This window comes from Myxocyprinus asiaticus, chromosome 28 (assembly GCF_019703515.2).
Source record: "Myxocyprinus asiaticus isolate MX2 ecotype Aquarium Trade chromosome 28, UBuf_Myxa_2, whole genome shotgun sequence".
In the NCBI taxonomy this organism is placed as follows: domain Eukaryota; kingdom Metazoa; phylum Chordata; class Actinopteri; order Cypriniformes; family Catostomidae; genus Myxocyprinus; species Myxocyprinus asiaticus.
The window spans coordinates 40,063,571-40,083,796 of NC_059371.1; positions in this window are offsets into that span (position 1 = coordinate 40,063,571).

Below are 20,226 nucleotides of genomic sequence, written 5' to 3' on the forward strand. Positions count from 1 at the left end.
GGATTATGGTGTGGGGTTGTTTTTCAGGAGCTGGGCTTGGCCCCTTAGTTCCAGTGAAAGGAACTCTGAATGCTTCAGCATACCAAGAGATTTTGGACAATTCCATGCTCCCAACTTTGTGGGAACAGTTTGGGGATGGCCCCTTCCTGTTTCAACATGACTGCGCACCAGTGCACAAAGCAAGGTCCATAAAGACATGGATGAGCGAGTTTGGTGTGGAAGAACTTGACTGGCCTGCACAGAGTCCTGACCTCAACCCGACAGAGCACCTTTAGGATGAATTAGAGCGAAGACTGTGAGCCAGGCCTTCTCGTCCAACATCAGTGTCTGACCTCACAAATGCGCTTCTGGAAGAATGGTCAAAAATTCCTATAAACACACTCCTAAACCTTGTGGAAAGCCTTCCCAGAAGAGTTGAAGCTGTTATAGCTGCAAAGGGTGGGCCGATGTCATATTAAACCCTATGGATTAAGAATGGGATGTCACTTAAGTTCATATGCGTCTAAAGGCAGATGAGCGAATACTTTTGGCAATATAGTGTAGCAGTCATGACAGTGATGAGACATATACCAGTTTACAATAAATATCAGATTTACACAACACAATTTACATATCTAATATACACATAATTACACAACACAATAATAATATACGATGTACAGTATACAGTGCATCTGGAAAGTATTCACAGCGCTTCACTTTTTCCACATTTTGTTATGTTACAGCCTTATTCCAAAATTGATTAAATTCATTATTTTCCTCAAAATTCTACAAACAAGACCCCATAATGACAATGTGAAAGAAGTTTGTTTGAAATCTTTGCAAATTTATTAAAAATAAAAACAAAAAAAATCACATGTACATAAGTATTCACAGCCTTTGCCATGACACTCAAAATTGAGCTCAGGTGCATCCTGTTTCCACTGATCATCCTTGAGATGTTTCTACAACTTGATTGGAGTCCACCTGTGGTAAATTCAGTTGATTGGACATGATATGGAAAGGCACACACCTGTCTATATAAGGTCCCACAGTTAACAGTGCATGTCAGAGCACAAACCAAGCCATGAAGTCCAAGGAATTGTCTGTAGACCTCCGAGACAGGATTGTATCGAGGCACAGATCTGGGGAAGGGTACAGAAAGATTTCTGCAGCATTGAAAGTCCCAAAGAGCACAGTGGCCTCCATCATCCATAAATGGAAGAAGTTTGGAACCACCAGGATTCTTCCTAGAGCTGGCCACCTGGCCAAATTGAGCGAATGGGGGAGAAGGGCCTTAGTCAGGGAGGTGACCAAGAACCTGATGGTCACTCTGACAGAGCTCCAGCATTTCTCTGTGGAGAGAGGAGAACCTTCCAGAAGAACAACCATCTCTGCAGCACTCCACCAATCAGGCCTGAATGGTAGAGTGGCCAGACGGAAAGACTCTCCTCAGTAAAAGGCACATGACAGCCTGCCTGGAGTTTGCCAAAAGGCACCTGAAGAACTCTCAGACCATGAGAAACAAAGATTGAACTCTTTGGCCTGAATGACAAGCATCATGTCTGGAGGAAACCAGGCACCGCTCATCAACTGGCCAATACCATCCCTACAGTGAAGCATGGTGGTGGCAGCATCATGCTGTGGGGATGTTCTTCAGCGGCAGGAACTGGGAGACTAGTCAGGATCGAGGGAAAGATGAATGCAGCAATGTACAGAGACATCCTTGATGAAAACCTGCTCCAGAGCGCTCTGGACCTCAGACTGGGGCGAAGGTTCATCTTCCAACAGGACAACGACCCTAAGCACACAGCCAAGATAACAAAGGAGTGGCTCCGGGACAACTCAGTGAATGTCCTTGAGTGGCCCAGCCAGAGCCCAGACTTGAACTCGATTGAACATCTCTGGAGAGATCTGAAAATGGCTGTGCACCGACGCTCCCCATTCAACCTGATGGAGCTTGAGAGGTCCTGCAAAGAAGAATGGGAGAAACTGCCCAAAAATAGGTGTGCCAAGCTTGTAGCATCATACTCAAAAAGACTTGAGGCTGTAACTGGTGCCAAAGGTGCTTCAACAATGTATTGAGCAAAGGCTGTGAATACTTAGGTACATGTGATTTTTTTTTTTTTCCTTTTTTTTTCTTTTTTTTTTTTTAATAAATTTGCAAAGATTTCAAACAAACTTCTTTCAGGTTGTCATTATGGGGTATTGTTTGTAGAATTTTGAGGAAAATAATGAATTTAATCCATTTTGGAATAAGGCTGTAACATAACAAAATGTGGAAAAAGTGAAGCGTTGTGAATACTTTCCGGATGCACTGTACAATACACACAATATAGAATACACATACACATAATTTAGAATACACATACAGTAAAAATAGTATATAAAGTATATATAAAATATACAGTAGGTTGTATTGACATTCAGGCTGTCGGATGATAGTCAGTTGACAGTGTGTTGTTAAGAGAGAATATAATTTATGACAGTCCGGTGTGAGATGATAAGATTAATAAAGTGCAGTGCTGATGTATATTGATCGTGAGAGATCAAGAGTTCAAAAGTCTGATTGCTTGGGGGAAGAAGCTGTCATGGATTCGGCTGGTACGGGTCCTGATGCTGCCTGATGGTAGCAGTGAGAGCAGCCCATGGCTCGGGTGGCTGGAGTCTCTGATGATCCTCCGAGCTTTTTTCACACACCGCCTGGTATATATTTCCTGGATGGAGGGAAGCTCACCTCCGATGATGTGTCTGGCAGTTCACACCACCCTTTGCAGGGCTTTGCGGTTGTGGGCGGTGATATTGCCATACCAGGCAGTGATGCAGCCAGTCAGGATGCTCTCTACAGTGCTGGTGTAGAACCGTGTGTGGAATGAACCATCACATCCTAACTTCCTCAGCCCTCTCAGGAAAAAGAGGCGCTGGTGAGCCTTCTTCACAACGGCCTTAATGTTGATGGACCATGTGAGTTCCTCAATGATGTGGACACCGAGGAACTTGAAGCTGCTGACTCTCTCCACCGGTGCTCCATTGATAGTGATGGGGCTGTGTTCTCTGTCTTTTCTCCTGAAGTCCACCACAAACTCCTTGATCTTGTTGACGTTGAGGGAGAGGTTGTGCTCCTGACACCAGCGTGTCAGAGTGTGCACCTCCTCTCTGTAGGCTGTGGAAGGACCCAAATGACCACCTGTTACAACAGTTCTATGCAGAAAAGTATTTCTGAACATACAACACAACGAACATTGAGGCGGATGGGCTACAGCAGCAGAAGATTGCTGTCAGCTTAGAACAGGAAACTGAAGATGCAGTGGCCACAGGCTCACCAAAACTGGACAGCTGACAATTGGAAAAACATTGCCTGATCTGACAAATATGGATTTCTGCTGTAGTACACAAATGGTAGGCCCACTGCAGCCTCAGTTTTCTGTACTTGGCAAACAGAAGTCGAACCAACTCAACTCACTTTTAGTGTCACTACGCCATTACACAAGTGAAATGATGTGTGAAAATCTTATGTGCGTGGTCCAGACATTGCAGCCATACATGTAAATACAATAAGTACACTCAACAGATTAACAATGTACAGAATAACAAATACACAATACACATTACACAATATACAAACTGAACAATTAGAGGCAATTGCACTGAACTGAATTAAGAACAGTATACATAATGTGCAGCGATGTGTGACATATACTATTGTGTTGCCATTCTCAGATGTGCGTGAAGGGGTAGATATTAGTAATAATACATGAAATGTGTGTATATATATATATATATATATATATATATATATATAGAGAGAGAGAGAGAGAGAGAGAGAGAGAGAGAGAGAGAGAGAGAGAGAGAGAGAGAGTGAGAGTAAGTCCCTGGGGTCTGTTTTGATGTTGAAGTATGTAAAACAGTCCCATATTGACTGCATCATCCACAGACCTGTAAGCTCAATAAACAAACCGCATGGGATCCAGAAAGGGTTCAGTGATGTCCTTCAGGTGGGTCAACACCAGTCTCTCAAATGACTTCATGACCACAGATGTCAGAGCAATGGGTCTGTATTCAGTAAGTCCTGTGATTTGGGTTTCTTTGGGAGGGGATGATGGTGGATAGTTTGAAGCAGCAGGGAACTTTGCTAGATGGATGCTTGGCAGCATGGTTTGAAAGCCGCACTGTCGGAGCTTCCCATGTTTGCATCTCTTAGCACACTTGTACAGCACCGCTGCTCCTCTGACTAAAATGTCCAACAGAACATCTGAATAATCAAAAACCGGTAAAAGACTCTCTGGCATGTGCTGTCAAATAATCAGCAGCTCATCTCTGGTAAAATTGATCAGAAATAAATTACTAAACACAGGACAAACAAACAAAAATGGCAAAAGAACTGGAGAGCTTCATACTGAGGCAGCCATCCATTGCGGCATCTTTAAGGATATAAAAAATATGACCAAATTAGATCTAGCATATGATTTTGCAGATTGGTTGGACCGGTCACATTTTGTCTAACCCCAACAGAGTTGAGAATATCGATAAATGCTAATGCCAGTGATTCATTTTTATGTGTTATACTTTATGTGACCTGTGTGATGTCTTAAGCAGCTAGCAGACGTTCGGATTAGCCAGTTTATCTGCTTCCTGACCTGGGCACCAGTTAGTCAAATACAAGCACTATTAAGACTATGAGCCATATTACTAGAGAGGAGAGCATAAATCACAGCGTATCACTGTAAATTGTAGCAACAATTTGACTGGCCTCAATCTTTCAGGTGAGACTCATGTTTATAACAATAACCTGAATGAGTAGACTCATTTAAACTAATATATTCATCAGTGTTAATTCAGGTTTCAGTCAAACAGAGCAAATCCAAACTATGATCTGTAATAATTTCATTTACAATTAGTGATTTGGATGAAAGCGATATAATGTTTAGTAGCCCTATCTTTACAGTATATGATGTTTATCTTCATGTTTTTTTGTTTTTGTTTTTTTCAAGTTTGGCATCAATCAAATGTTTTTTTTAAATTACTTAATGAGTGTTTTGTGTTTAGTAGTTTGGGGAACAAACACAGTCTCTATATGATATATAGGTGATTCACTCTCTGTGTGTTATAGTTTATGTGACCTCTGTGATGTACTTCCTCTGCTGCATATTAATTTTTATCAAAATGTTCATTAACTTTTGAATGCATTGTCAGAGTTATAAGAAAGTTTTGTATGCATCATTGACATCATCTCCTGAATGTACCTGAGTATTCTGGAGACAGCGCAACCTATAGTTCAAAAGATAATCCACACTTTTGTGCTGACTTTAGTGCCAGAGCATCGCACATTTCACATCTCAGCGCTTTTATCCCTAACCCTAACCCATCCGCACAAATTCTCTTCAATACAGTTCTGAATTCAGGCCAGTTAGTCCCAAAATCAGCGGATAGTTGAGGCGGGAACTAACCGTGGCCTCCACTCTATGTTTTGTCCCCTGAAATTTAATCATAAGGGTCACCACAGGGTAATTGTGAATATCCCCATGCACACACTTCACCCTCACACTTTTGGTTGTGCCCAGTGCCCTGCGTTGAACCAAGCATTGGCGAACCGTGGTTTGATTACAACCTGTGTCCACCAATGCTTGTTGAGTACCCCATTTGATTCTTACTCTCATGAACAAGGCATTTCCGTCCACAGAACTGCCGCTCACTGGATGTTTTTTTTGTTTTTTTTTTTTGGCACCATTCTGAGTAAATTCTAGAGACTGTTTTGCGTGAAAATCCCAGGAGATCAGCAGTTACAGAAATACTCAAACCAGCCTGTCTGGCACCAACAATCATGCCATGGTCCAGATTAGATCAAATTTTTTCCCCATTCTGATGGTTGATGTGAACATTAACTGAAGCTCCTGACCGGTATCTGCATGATTTTAGGCACTGCACTGCTGCCACACTATTTGCTGATTAGATAATCGCATGGATGATTCATACTGGAGAGAAGCCTTACACGTGCCATCAGTGTGAAAAGAGTTTCAAAAGTGCACCTAGTCTCACATATCATCTCTGTCATTTCGGAGTAAGATCATTTGAATGTGATAAGTGTGGTAAAACATTTGTTGGGGAATCATGCCTGAAACAACATCTGAAAGTGCACACAAAAGAGAAGCCTTACAAGTGTTCTATTTGTGGGAAGAGTTTTACAAGCCTGTACTATTTTAAAGTGCACCAGAAAATGCATACTGGTGTAAGGGCTCATTGGTGCTTTGAATGTGGGAAGACTTTTATTACAGCCGGCCAGTTGAATCGGCACCAAACAATTCACACTGCAGGGAAACCATACAAGTGCTCACACTGTGGAAAGAGTTTTAGTTATTCACAATACCTGAAAGCACATGAGAGAATTCATACAGGAGATAAACCATACCACTGCTCTTCATGTGGGAGGAGTTTCACCCAGTCAGCTCATCAACAGAAACAGTGAGCAATTATCTTCAGGTCCAGCAAGATCAAGTAAATAGTTTGAAGATCAGATAAACCCAAAGATGGAATTTCTCCGAAAACGGCAGCATCATCTATGGCCCCCTTTGCAGTTTGCACATGGCATTAACATGCATTTCATATCCGGATCGTATCTGGATATTCCATAGCTGGATTTGATTTACACCTTGCAGTCAAATGTGGCTGTTTAAGTGAACGTTTCCTCAGCGATCGGTCCAATTGCCACTCAAACTCATCCATTGTTTAACCCATTAGCTTTTAAATCAAATCATCGTAGTTCACCCAAAAATTTAAATTCTCTAATCATTTACTCAGCATTATCATGCCATCCCAGATGTGTATGTCTTTCTTTCTTCTGCTAAACACAAACAAAAAATTTTATAAGAATATTTCAGCTCTGTAAGTCCATTCAATGCAAGTGAATGGTGACCAAATCTTAAAGCTCCAAAAAGCACATTAAGGTACCATAAAACTAATTCTTAAGACTTCAGTGGTTGAATATATGTTTCACTTATGTGATACAATCAATTTTGGGTGAGAACAAACCAAAATATAACATCTTTTTCACTGCACATCTTGTCATTGCAGTCTCTCAGCACCAGGGCTGGTGGATATTTGGGGCTTAGCCCAGACCTTTGTGAATATGTATGGCGTCATCCTTTGATGAAATATCAGAACATAATACACTTTATAATAAAAGTTTATATGTCATATGTGAGGTGTCATTTATATAGAAAATCTTTAGATATTAATGAAACTAAAATGACCTACTAATGTTTTGTCTCAGCTTCAGAAATGTTCAAAGCTCAATGGCATGCTTTTACGATGTACTTTAAAACACAATAAAAAGAATTTTGTCCCATTTGCCTTTTTGTAGTTCAGTGCACATAATTGACAACTGATAATTTATAGCCTATTACTGATTCATCAGGTGCTTTAAGTTAATTAAGATGGTAGCAGGATATAAAAAGTTATAAAAAGGATCTTATGAGTAAAAAAAAAAAAAAAAATAGCTGCTTGTTATGCCAAAGTGTGCTAGGTTCATGGTATTGTGCCAAAATAAAAGAGTTCTGCAAAAAAACACCTGGCTCGTGAATTTTCCTCAAGCACATTTGTGAATGTTACTCTTTGTTTTCATGGTTATATATCTAAACATTTGACACTTACTGCATCTAGATGGAAGATCTCAACACAATTTCCTGTACCTCACCAAGACAGGCATTTTGACTGTTCATCCAGAAGACTCCAGCGGTTAAATCCATATCTTCGGAAAAGATATGATAGGTTTGGGTGAGAATCAGATCAATAATAAGTCCTTTTAAGTCAGGTCAAGTCATTTTTATTTGTATTGCACTTTTCATAACACATATCGTTTCAAAGCAGCTTTACAGGAAATCATGCATTAACAAAAACAAAAGAATTAAACCGTAATATCTTTAGTCTTGTGATAATTGTGTAGTTTGATTAAATATGATTGTAAATTGTGTATAAAAATTAAATAACAATTATATTTAGAACCCCTGTGAGCAAGCTGAAGGTGACTGTGGCAAGGAACACAAAACTCCATAAGATGTTTGTTAATGGAGAAAAATAATCTTGGGAGAAACCAGGCTTACTGTGGGGGCCAGTACCCCTCTGGCTAAACAGCATGGATATAATGCCAATATTAGTTATTTGTGTGCAGTGCAAGTCATGGTTTAAAATGTGTAAATTATGTAAGCACTGAGGTCTAGTGTTAAAAAAAAAATGACTAATGATTAATGACTAATATCTGCAGAAGTTCACATAGATGCATTGTCCTTTGTTAGTTGTGTTGGGCCTCATGTATTCAGATAGAAGACAAAGGCAGGCCTAACAGTCATAAAAACATAACTCAAGCCCCACCTTCCAAGTCGTAAATTTTACTGATAAAAATCGCGCCAAAATCAAACAAAGGGAGTCCAAAACAGACTACAAATCCATGAAGCCTTGCTCACTAAAGGATCGAACTCTCAACTCCTATTGGATGAGGCACACAACAGAACGTCCCTCAAACATGACATCATCAGGAGTTGAAATAATTCTGAATGCTTCCAGAATTTACTTCCAGCGACTTTGTTCACCGAATATAGACGTCGTTTTTTTTGCTGCTCTCCAGTGCAACCTCGTGGCACAAGGAAGTAATGTCCGACTTGAAACTGTAGCCATACAATCTCCATCTCGCTGGACGAGTTGAGATTACTCTGTGTTCAACCAAACACTCTAACGGATCCGAAGGAGACCGCCGAGCAATTCGCATCTTCATCCGTTTGCCTACAGAAGCGAAGAGATTAAAGATTTCTCTTCCATCTTCAATCAAGTCAACATTTCTGAGTTCTCCACCAGCCCGCCGAGAATCAACAGCCGTACCGCCTGCCGACAGAGCGAGGAAACGGCCTCCCGTCATCACCCGAGCCTCAAGGAACCGGGTCAGAGTTAAAGGATGGAGGAAAACACATTCTACCTGTGTCCTCATGCGATTCAAGTAAGAGGTTTACGTCTGGGCAAAGATAGAATATTATAGTGTGTTATTCTTGTGTTTCAAGGTTTTTGCTTGTACAGTTTACGGACCGCCATGTCCGCTCATTATTAATACTCAGGGTATTAATTATCACAAATTTGTTTTGCTGTATTGTGGTCCAACCAAATTGGATTGTGCAATTTCGCCATCTCGGGTGAGACAGAAACTGAGTTCATCCATTAAAGAGTCAAATAACGCAGGACTTTTTCGAGCCCCACTCGTAAAACCGCGTCTCTGAGTGATGAACACAGCTGCTTTCTCTCCCACTATCGCGAAATCGGCTTTAGGGCTGTCACTTAATCATCTCTCTCTCTCTCTCTCTCTCTTACTAATCACACACACACACACACACACACACTGTCACACACACACCTTATGTGTTATAGGATTATTTTGATTACCATGTCTAATCATATCACTGTTTAGTTTGTAGTTGTAAGTCGGAAGTTTATTGACTGCATTATATTAATTATTAATTGATATTACTGCATAAATAAACTTTGTTTATATTACAAAGAGAAGTGTTTTGGTTTGTTTTGCAAACGCCTGTGTCATGCTGACACAGTGTTCGGATTCAAACCTTCACTCATTGTTTTTTTTCCCCGAAAATCGATATTCTTCGGATGTTGATTTTCATAAGAAAACCATCTAATATTGAGACCGTTTTACTATTTGGTTATTAGTCCCTAATTCCAGGGTGGTGCCCCATCAATGTTAATCCTTATTAATATTCTATTGATTTTTGATAATTGATAATTATCTTTGATGATTGAATTTGAATGATCAATAAGCTAATATTAATTTTAATTAATGTTTCATCGATGTTAACAATTAACGATTATCTTTGATAACTGTTGATTTAAAGGATTTAAAGAAGCTAACATTGATTCTCATCAATGTTCTATTGATTTTAATAATTAATATCTATCTTTGATAATTATTAATTATTGCTAATAACCAAACTTGTAATAACTATAATAAATTGCTAATAACACTCCTAAACATAGCACACTACATTTACTGGAGCCCCATTTGAGGTTTTAATGAGTTAGATTCAATTGATTAATTTAAATATTAATTAATAACTACAGAAATAATTATTAATTATTTCTGATAGTAACACTGATCTAAACAACCAGTAAAGCCCTACATAATAATTGGTGCCCCGTGTGAGGAATCCTACGTGCCAGTTCTGTCACAATGTGTATGCAAAAGAATCCAAAGTAATAACTTGAATCCTTACTTCAAAGTTTGGTTCTGTTTACAATTTACTTCTCAAAACTTGCCAAACATAAGCCAGTATGGTGTGAAAGTGCTCTTAAGAGTGAATTAGGGGTTGGTAAATTTACAATAGTCTGCTTAAAATCTGCTGTTGTTGTTATTTAACTCCTAACGCTTTCATCTAAATGTTACAGAGAGGTGCCAAGTCACTACATTGACGTCCACCAAAGAGAGAACGCAGTGAAATTCGCACATCATAACAGTAGCCCTTAAGCCACAGGTCGAAGCCTCTCAACTGTGCGTTCGTGCTAGCATTATATCAACTGTAAAACAACAAGCTATCAGAGCCACTCTATCACAAGAATTTTTACGGCCTCAGTAATATGAGTCACCAATCGCCCTGCGTGACTGGAGCTGAAGCTCCACAGAGGTTAGTCAACCCAGCACTGCAAGATGTAGTTGCTGCTGTCCTTCGTCTCTCCATAGAGGAGTGAGATAACCTTAACGGCTACAATATTAGTCGTTGTGATGAAGCATTGCAGGAACTAGTTGATTATGTCAACAACCCGGTCGGGAAGCCAATGCGCACAATCCTGGACCTAGTGGGCCAAATGTTCCTTCTTCATCAGCGCAAAACACAACTGCAAACCGCTGAGCACCAGGCCCAGCTTGCCCAGCTGCAGAGCAGCTACAATGCGGTGCAGAGGGAAAATCTCAGCCTGCACCAAGAAATTAGGTGCACCCAAGCTGAGAAAGTCCAGGCACAGGAAGATAATGCCCGGATGCAGGAGGAAAACAAAACCCTGTGCAGGCAGCTTCAAGCTGCCCAGCTAAAAGTAGAGTCAGATCAGGTAAGTGCAGCTGAAACGCACAGCACAACATCTGACATGGAAGAGGGCCCCTTTTTTAGCGATACGTGTAGGAATGTGCCCCTGAGAAACCCAGGGACACACGCTAGGAGCCGAGCTGCCCCTATTGGTACAGTCTCTGACTTCGTCCTCCAAGACACCTTTCAAAATCCTCCAGCGGCCCGCTGGTTGGATGCAGGTGCCCCTCCTTACAGTTGCCCTCCTCAGTCAGTTTTCAGTCACGCCTTGCGTTTCAAACTGACTGATTCCACACCACAAAGGGGGGACAATTATTTTCAAGCCCAGAGTGGTGTAAGCGGCTCAAATATCCCATTAGCCAGGGAGCTGTACGCACCCCCACCCCCACATGTCGACTGGACTCCTTCCCCACCACGAAGAGGAGGAAGTCGTCCTCATCGCTATAGCGATCCGAGTGATTATGATGTTTCGGATGACTCGGACGACCCGTGGTCATACCGACACCAACGCTTGTGCATCCGACAACTCGAGTCCCTCGCAGGGGACATAGAACGCTTTGACCCAAGTAATCGAGATTCAAACATCGACAATTATCTTAGGGAAATTGAGCACTGCCTGATTGATTTGCCTTATGCTTCGTCGCGTGAAAAACTCAAGCTTATATGGAAGACCACGGTAAGGAGTGTCCATGCGTTCATGGAAACGCTACCGACTGGTACACGAAACCGCTACTCAGCTCTGTGTAAAGCCCTATGCGAGGAGTATTCGCTGTATATCGACGAAGCCTCCGCTACCATAGCTGCTTTCACCATCACCCTGAAGAGGCACGAGCCTCCGCGTGAGTATTATAGATGCCTGAGAACCACGTACTTCCAAGGAAGTAACGAACCAGGTCTGGAGGAGGAACGAGCTTTCAAGTCTCTTTTCCTTCACAACCTCCACGAGTGCGTGCGATATGACGTCACAATGCACTGCAGAATGGGCAACCCCACCATGCAGGAAATCAGAAGATACGTGCAACTGGCATGGGAGACACGCATGCGCCCTGCCCGAGGGCATGAAGGCGACGCCAGAGCCCTGGGGATCCAAGCCTCATATGCAGACCTAGCGTTTGAAGGCAACAAAATGTCTCGCGTTAAGGTGAATGCTAGAACCGGACCCCAGAGGTGCCGATCACCCCGCCAGCAGGGTAGGCAACAGAACCAGGGGGGTGGTGACCAGACACACCCCCAGGGTCACAGCAGGCCTAAACAACAAAACGTTCGCCGGCTGAAAAGAAATGCACGTCTCAAACGAAAACCCAAACAAGAAGGTGAGTGGGTAGAAAAGGTTTCAAATCCCCTCAGAGAACAAGATTTGAGAGAGGAAATGGAGGATATAAGGAGACGCTTGACTGAGTTAGTAACTAAGCTTGACGTGCTCCGTTGTTCACCAGGTCCTTCGACCTCCTCAAAGGAACACGGCGCTGAAACCTCGTCAGTATGACTAGGCGATGTACCCCCTCCCTCCCGTTAACGCCAAAGTTTACTTTGTAGGTCGGGAAAAGGGGTACAGTGTCCAAGTTGCTCCCCAAAACAGTCACTCCTAACATGCCACACCCTCCTTTTCTGACCTTCTGGGGTGATCTGTACCATAAGGGCAACGCCTGACACATGGGTCATTCAACTCCCACGCACTACTCGACACCGGTTCCGAAATAGTCTAATGGGTCCAACACCTTCGCAAAGGTGGCTAGAGCAAAACTCTCCCTTGGCAAACCATTATAGACAGAGACCTACAACGTAAGCATCACAAGCTACATGCAAGATAGGCCATCTTACACAAAACGGGCCTGGATTAACACCTTTCAAGGGATGATGCTAATAGACCCTGTTTACATATGTCCCATTAATACGGAACCACTGTTAGTTGGCCAGGACCTACTGAACCGATTGACTCTGCTCACTGACTGCCGTCGTGGACACATGTGGGCTCAGGTTGACATACCGAGACCACTTGGTCCAGAAAACAGTTCGCCAGCTTCAGATGCACACGTCGCCATCGTCCAAAAATCCAGCAGAGACAACGACTCCAATAAGAACAATTACAGGGCCTGGGTAAAACCCTTCAGGGTACTATAGTCACCGTAAATTTGCAATCCGTTCTTATCAATAACACTTTGCACACTTTAGGGATTTTGTCAGAGAAAACAACTTATGCGTGTATCGTTAGAGATCTAATGCAGGACCTCCTCAGGGAAATTAGTTCCTCAGTCAACAGTCTGAGAGGTGGAAGGATTCCAGCTTACCTGGTACCCCTAGACCTTGTCGAACAAATCCTTAGATCTGCTACTATCTCCATTGTGCAACCTTCATAGATACACATGGCATATAGTTTTGGCATTGAAATTCCAATCCATGTAAATCCTCAGAAACTCAAAATAGGATTTATCCTCAATCTACCATCATAGGCAGAAAATATATAGACTAAAATCTGTATTTAATGTTGGTTTTCAGAGAGGTAATGCACACATTCACCTCAAAACACCACCAACGCTCACCGACCATGATGAGGACCCCTCGCTCTACCTTATCTCTAACCTAAACATGTGTACCAAGACAAAGAACATTCATTGGGTTTGTCAAAATGCAACCCCTTTGTTAGAGAGGTGACTAACTACCTCCCTGAACAAGTGTCATGGTAGCATGTCCATCAAAGATGAAGGAACAGAGACAAAGGTAGAGCGAGCAGGCAATCGTTGGCTCGTTAACACACCAGCCACCGAAATCCCAATGTCATACGACTGCCATGATACAGCCACTAAACTAAGGCTACCAAACCAAACGGTGTTCTTAATGGTTCCCCAAGGAGCCACCGTGCACATTGATGATATTGTCCTCCATCATCTCAACGTCGACAAAAATGACGCAGAAATTGAGATCATGGACGCATTTAGAGGTCACAGCCTCACCGTTGATGACACCCTTCAACAGCAGCTTCAGGCTGAAGGGATGGAATTAGTGAAGTTCAGTCTCAAACCGACTGGCTTGACCACTATATTTCATAGTCACATAAGCAGATCGTCATCTTACCGAGAACACCCTATCAGTTTGATTGCTCTCTGGCTCCTCCTTAGTGGTTGGATCATCATCGCAATTATTGCACACGCCATGTACAGGTACGTTAAACACCTACAGGCCAGACTGGACTCACTTCTCATACAGCCGCGTTTTACACACCAGTCTGAGCCCATCCCACAGGTTAACCCCAATCATTTCCAAGGATAAGCCTTTTAACCTTTAACCCTCCTTTCCTCTAACATTTTGTTCCTAGTAACCAATGTCAGGTCCTACTTTGATTTTGTGTTATGACCAAAGAACAACAAAGGATTGTGTTATAGTTAATGCTGTGCCTTCCAATAATATGAAATGTTTATGTGTGATGAATGTAGTTTTAGAATTAGCTAGAAGTTCTATGCCCAGATGTGCCTCAATCTCTGTCCAGACGATAAAGCCTCTGTGAACTCTAATGAACTGTATGGACTGTGCAACCATTTCTCTTTCCTATCAGGAATACATGGATGGCGTAACCCACAGGTTACTGTGAACCGACAAGAACTGTTCGGCCCTTCAGTTGCTCTAAAGATGCTGGACAACAACCAACTCTTCAGAACAAAGGGGGGAATGTATTCAGATAGAAGACAAAAGCAGGCCTAACAGTCATAAAAACATAACTCAAGCCCCACCTCCAAGTCGTAAATTTTACTGATAAAAATTGCACCAAAATCAAACAAATGGAGTCCAAAACGGACTACAAATCCATGAAGCCTTGCTCACTAAAGGATCGAACTCTCAACTCCTATTGCATGAGGCACACAACAGAACGTCCCTCAAACATGACATCATCAGGAGTTGAAATAATTCTGAATGCTTCCAGAATTTACTTCCAGCGACTTTGTTCACCGAATATAGACGTCGTTTTTTTTGCTGCTCTCCAGTGCAACCTCGTGGCACAAGGAAGTAATGTCCGACTTGAAACTGTAGCCATACAATCTCCATCTCGCTGGACGAGTTGAGATTACTCTGTGTTCAACCAAACACTCTAACGGATCCGAAGGAGACCGCCGAGCAATTTGCATCTTCATCCGTTTGCCTACAGAAGTGAAGAGATTAAAGATTTCTCTTCCATCTTCAATCAAGTCGACATTTCTGAGTTCTCCGCCAGCCCACCGAGAATCAACAGCCGTACCGCCCACCGACAATCAACAGCCGTACCGCCCGCCGACAGAGCGAGGAAACGGCCTCCCGTCATCACCCGAGCCTCAAGGAACCGGGTCAGAGTTAAAGGACGGAGAAAAACACATTCTACCTGTGTCCTCATGCGATTCAAGTAGGAGGTTTACGTCTGGGCAGAGATAGAATATTATAGTGTGTTATTCTTGTGTTTCAAGGTTTTTGTTTGTACAGTTTACGGACTGTCATGTCCGCTCATTATTAATACTCAGGGTATTAATTGTCACAAATTTGTTTTGCTGTATTGTGGTCCAACCAAATTGGATTGTGCAATTTCGCCATCGCGGGTGAGACAGAAACTGAGTTCATCCATTAAAGAGTCAAATAACGCAGGACTTTTTCGAGCCCCGCTCGTAAAACCGCGTCTCTGAGTGATGAATACAGCTGCTTTCTCTCCCACTATCGCGAAATCGGCTTTAGGGCTGTCACTTAATCATCTCTCTCTCTCTCTCTTACTAATCACACACACACACACACACACTGTCACACACACACCTTATGTGTTATAGGATTATTTTGATTTCCATGTCTAATCATATCACTGTTTAGTTTGTAGTTGTAAGTCAGAAGTTTATTGACTGCATTGTATTAATTATTAATTGATATTACTGCATAAATAAACTTTGTTTATATTACAAAGAGAAGTGTTTTGGTTTGTTTTGCATACGCCTGTGTCATGCTGACGGGATGTCAGTGCTCGAATTCAAACCTTCACTCATTGTATTCTTCAGATGTCGATTCTCCTAAGAAAACAATCTAATATTGAGACTGTTTTACTATTTGGTTATTAGTCCCTAATTCCAGGGTGGTGCCCTGTCAATGTTAATCCTTATTAATATTCTATTGATTTTTGATAACTAATAATTATCTTTGATGATTGAATTTGAATGATCAATAAGCTAGTATTAATTTTAATTAATGTTTCATCGATGTTAACAATTAACGATTATCTTTGATAACTGTTAACATTGATTCTCATCAATGTTCTATTGATTTTAATAATTAATATCTATCTTTGATAATTATTAATTATTGCTAATAACCAAACTTGCTCCTAAACGTAGTACACTACATTTACTGGAGCCCCATTTGAGGTTTTAATGAGTTAGATTCAATTGATTAATTTAAATATTAATTAATAACTACAGAAATAATTATTAATTATTTCTGATAGTAACACTGATCTATTTAAATGATAGTCTATATATTCCATTTCAAGAGTGTAGTCCATCAATAGACAAAGGTGATGCAAGCAGAAATTAATGAGGTGCATTGCAGTTCAACCTGCAAGTCATTCCAGCGAGGTTCGTTGGGGTCCATCCTAAATCCAAGGTTCAGGCAGTGGCATATGAAGTGTCTGATGTCTTACAGTTGAAGTTGGCATCAGTTAATCCTCTGAAGTCAAAAGACTGAAGTGATGACTGGCTAGCATCGGCTGTAGTTTGTCATCATCACTCAGTGACACGTAGCAGTGGAGTCCGACACCAATCAGGAACGGAGCTGGATCTGGCCGGCTCTGGTAACCTCAGGATATAAATCATGGAAACAAATAGAAATATAGCCACAAGCAGCAATCATCAGGGTCCAAGCACATGTGAAGAAATACCTAAAATAATCAGAATTGACAGAAATCATCCAGTGGATGCCAAGTAATACAAATTGACTATATGAAAGCTGCTGAAAGCTGGCTGGTCAATAGCTTTTCAAAATATGCGACTGTCCTCATAGACCTTGATGACACCTTGGACAAATAAACTGCATGCAAAATAGGGGGTGCTTCAGTTCAGGCAGTCTATGTGTATCAAGTTTCTTTACATTTGGACTATTAGTTTGTGTGTGGTGGTGGTGTAGTGGACTAAAGCACTGAACTAGTAAGCAAAAGGTTGTTCAATCCCCACAGCCACCACCATTGTGTCCTTGAGCAAGGCACTTAACTCCAGGTTGCTCCAGGGGGATTGTCCCTGTAAGTCACTTTGGATAAAAGTGTCTGCTAAATGCATAAATGTAAATGTAGTTTGGTAGATATAGGTCAATTTCGATTACATGGAAAACACCTGACCAGTTCATTGGCTTATATCTTCGTAACTCTTCAACAAAATAAAATTATTTTGATAACATTTTGTCTAGGTTACATAGATGATACATACCAAATTTCGTGCGAATCAGACATACGGCCTTGGAGGAGTTCGAAAAAGTAAATTTTTCCAAAAATTCAAAATGCCGGAATTTTTGTGGACCTTAACTCAAGGAGAAAGGAGAAAATAATTTGTATCCTAGCCCTTATGGTTCCAGAGTTATGACCACAAACGCAAAGGTGCTTATTATAGCATCACCTAGTGTCCGACGGGTGCGAATGTGGGTGTCTGAATAGTGGGGGGGATTTGGAACCTTCCTGCCAAGTTTGGGGTCTGTGCGACTTATGGTCTCTGACGCCCAGACACTTTTAAGGCAAAAAAAGATCAGTACGAATACAATAGGGTTCCAGCACTTCATGCTTGGACCCTAATAATATTAGCATAGATGCCATTCGATTAAATGCAGAATTATAGATGTTTCTGGTTCCGGCAGACCTAACTAAAGCAGCTGAGTTGATGGACAAATTAGGTGTATTCCTGGCTAAATAGATGAGTCTTTAGTCTAGACTTAAACTGAGTGAGTGGGTCTGCATCCTGAACAGTGTTAGGGAGACTATTCCATAGTTTAGGAGCCAAATATGAAAAGGATCTACCTCCTTTTGTGGATTTTGATCGTTGGCATAACAGTGGAAACTTATTCCATGATTCCTGATAATATCTCCCAGGGGAAGCATGTATAAGGAGAAAAGCAGAGGCCCTAATACTGATCCCTGTGGCACTCCATACTTAACTTTTGTTTGATTTGAAAATTACTTGTTTACACATACACATACAAAGTGGTAGCGGTATGATAAATTGGACCTAAACCATGCTAATGCAAGTCCACTAATTCCATCATAATTCTCCAGCCTATTCTAGAGAATGTCGTGATCTGTTTTGTCGAAGGCAGCACTAAGATCTAAAAGCACTAGAAGAGAAATGCAGCCGTGATCAGATGATAAGAGCAAGTCTTTGTATTGTGATGGGGCCTAAATCTTGACTGAAATTGATCATATATTCCATTTCTCTGTAGAAATGAACATAGTTGGGAGGACACTAACTTTTTAGTATTTTTGACATAAATGGTAGATTTGAAATCGGTTTGTAATTAGCCAATGCTCCAGGATCAAGCTGTGGCCTCTTAATAAGTGGTTTTATAACTGTCATTTTAAAGTTTCTTGGGACATGCCCTAAGGATAGTTAGCACGAGCTAATGGCTCACTCTAGCGGTTGTGTGCGGGACACTGAGATGACGCCATCAGTATGAGATGATCCATATTGTTTATCATATTAAAATTCAAATCGCGAAGCTTGTCAAAATTATCCCTTTCCAAATGTTGGCTATAGATTTCATAACTTTTGTTTTGGTGGTTTTGTGCTCATCAACAATAGCTAGTTGTTTGTCAAGAATTATTGGTAACACTTTGCATTAGTGTTTCATTTGTTAACATTATGTATCATGAATATACATTATATATTTTTACAGCATTTATTAATCTTTGTTAATGTTTGTTAATAAATATAATCTTTTTTTTTTCATGTTAGTTTCTAGTGCATAATCTAATGTTAACATATATATTTTATATATTTGATTTAAAAAAATAATAATATAGATGTTGAAATTAAAGGGTTAGTTCACCCAAAAATGAAAATTCTCTCATGATTCAGCAGAACTGAAGTGAATATTTTTATAAGCACATTTTAGCTCTTTTTGCTCATACAGTGCAAATAAACGGGTGCTATCAGGCTGCTGCTATTTGACGGTCCAAAAGGCATTTTCAGAAAGCATAAAAGCAATCCACACTACTCCAGTCGATCAATGAATGTCTTCTGAAGCAAACTGATACATTGGTATAAGAAACAATTAGACTAAATATAGGACTTAAATAATGATCCATTTCTCACCCACACCTGTTATAGTGCTTCAGAAGATTTAACCACTGAAGTCTTATGGATTACTTCTATGTTTCCTTCTTTTCCTTTTGGAGTTACAGAGTTTTGGTCACTATTCACTTGCATTGTATGGACCTACAGAGATGAGATATTATTAAAAAAAAATCTGTTTGTGTTCTGCTGAAGAAAGAAAATCATACACATCTGGGATGACATGAGGGTGAGTAAATGATGAGAGATTTGTAATTTGTGGCTGAACTATTCCTACAGCATGCTACATGATTTTTTTAGTGTAGGTCCCAGGTAAACCCAAAATTTCTTTTTTGGGTCCTAGGCTGAGAAAGTTAAAGAACCCCTTCCTTAAATGCAACTTAATACTTGTATCTATTATCAAAATTATATCTACAAATTGCCCAGATAGCGGTAATTGGATAAATAATAAAATATTTTGCTCAGCTTTGATTATTTCTGTCAACTTGTCTCGCCTGCTGTGTGTCAACATGTTTGATGTCACTATTAAAGGTTATCCTTCATAATCTGAGGATTTGTCCAGTTTTTGATTTGCACGGACTATAGCCAAGTTTCCATACACTTTTCGTGCTATTTTGTTATCGACAATGTGAAAATGCGTAAAATAAAAAAAAAAATTGCAAAATTCGCCGTCTTCTCTCTGTTTCCATTCAAATGGCCTTTTATTGATAAAAATGGTGTGCGTGATGAACACTTTGTTGCATAAGTTTTGGTTTATGGCAAAATAAATCTGCCCTTAAGCCGTATCTATAAAGAAATGTGTGTTTACCGCTAATTCGGCTCCCAGATGTCCCTAATTTTTTTCCTCCTAAGTTTTGGTAAAATGGGGATAGTGTTGAGACAATTCATTTAAATTAGCCAGCTTACTGTCA